Source organism: Lipotes vexillifer, unplaced genomic scaffold (assembly GCF_000442215.2).
Source record: "Lipotes vexillifer unplaced genomic scaffold, Lipotes_vexillifer_v1.1 scaffold213, whole genome shotgun sequence".
In the NCBI taxonomy this organism is placed as follows: Eukaryota; Metazoa; Chordata; class Mammalia; order Artiodactyla; family Lipotidae; genus Lipotes; species Lipotes vexillifer.
The window spans coordinates 1232725-1233811 of NW_006780610.1; positions in this window are offsets into that span (position 1 = coordinate 1232725).

Below are 1087 nucleotides of genomic sequence, written 5' to 3' on the forward strand. Positions count from 1 at the left end.
GCCTGCACGTCCGGAGCCTGTGCTCCCCAACGGGAGAGGCCACAGCAGTGAGAGGCCTGCATACCGCAAAAAAAAAAAAAAAAAAAAAATGAGGTTCAATCATATTATAGAATGCTTCCTCTGCCCCACAACTTGTCCCCATATGAACAGGGACCTAGTGGCTTACAGTTGAAATAGCTGTAAGACACAGCCTCTGAGAGAAGCCCCAGACACAGCCTCTTAGGGAAGCCCCAAATCAAGAGGTGGAAATAAAGGGGCTTCCCTGGTGGCACAGTGGTTAAGAATCTGCCTATCAATGCCGGGGACACGGGTTCGAGCCCTGATCTGGGAAGTTCCTGCATGCCGCAGAACAACTAATCCCGTGTGCCACAACTACTGAGCCTGCGCTCTAGAGCCCTCGAGCCACAACTGCTGAAGCCCGAGTGCCTAGAGCCCCTGCTCCGCAACAAGAGAAGCCACCGCAATGAGCAGCCCATGCATCGCAACAAAGAGTAGCCCCTGCTTGCCGCAACTAGAGAAAACCCGTGTGTGGCAACAAAGACCCAACGCAGCCAAAAATAAAATAAAAATAAATAAATTTATTTTTAAAAAAAGGGGAGATAAAAATAAGGTCACCAGAGGAATTTGAAATCTATGACACATATAGTTACACTAAATACAGCCCAGCTCCTAGCCAGACTAACATAAAATAACACATTAAGGCCTATTTACTTTGGCTCCTGTTACCAATATCCTGTTACCCAATACATGATGTCCAGCTTTCAACAAAATATTAGACATACTAAAGGCAAGGGAAAAAACCCAGCCTGAAAAGAAAAAGCTGCAGAACCAGAGTCAAATATTATACACAATGGGGAGTTGTCAGGCAGAGAATTTAAAATAACTATGGTTAATAGCTATTGTTAATATATTAAGGGATCTAATGAAAAAGACAACATGCAAGAACAGGTGAGTAATGCAAGCACAGAGAGGAAACCTCTAAAAACAAAAGACATGGTAAAAATAAAAGTAAACTAGCAGAAATGAAGAACTCCCTTGATAGTCTCATCATTAAATGGGACGTGGTCAAGGAAAGAACTAGTGAGCT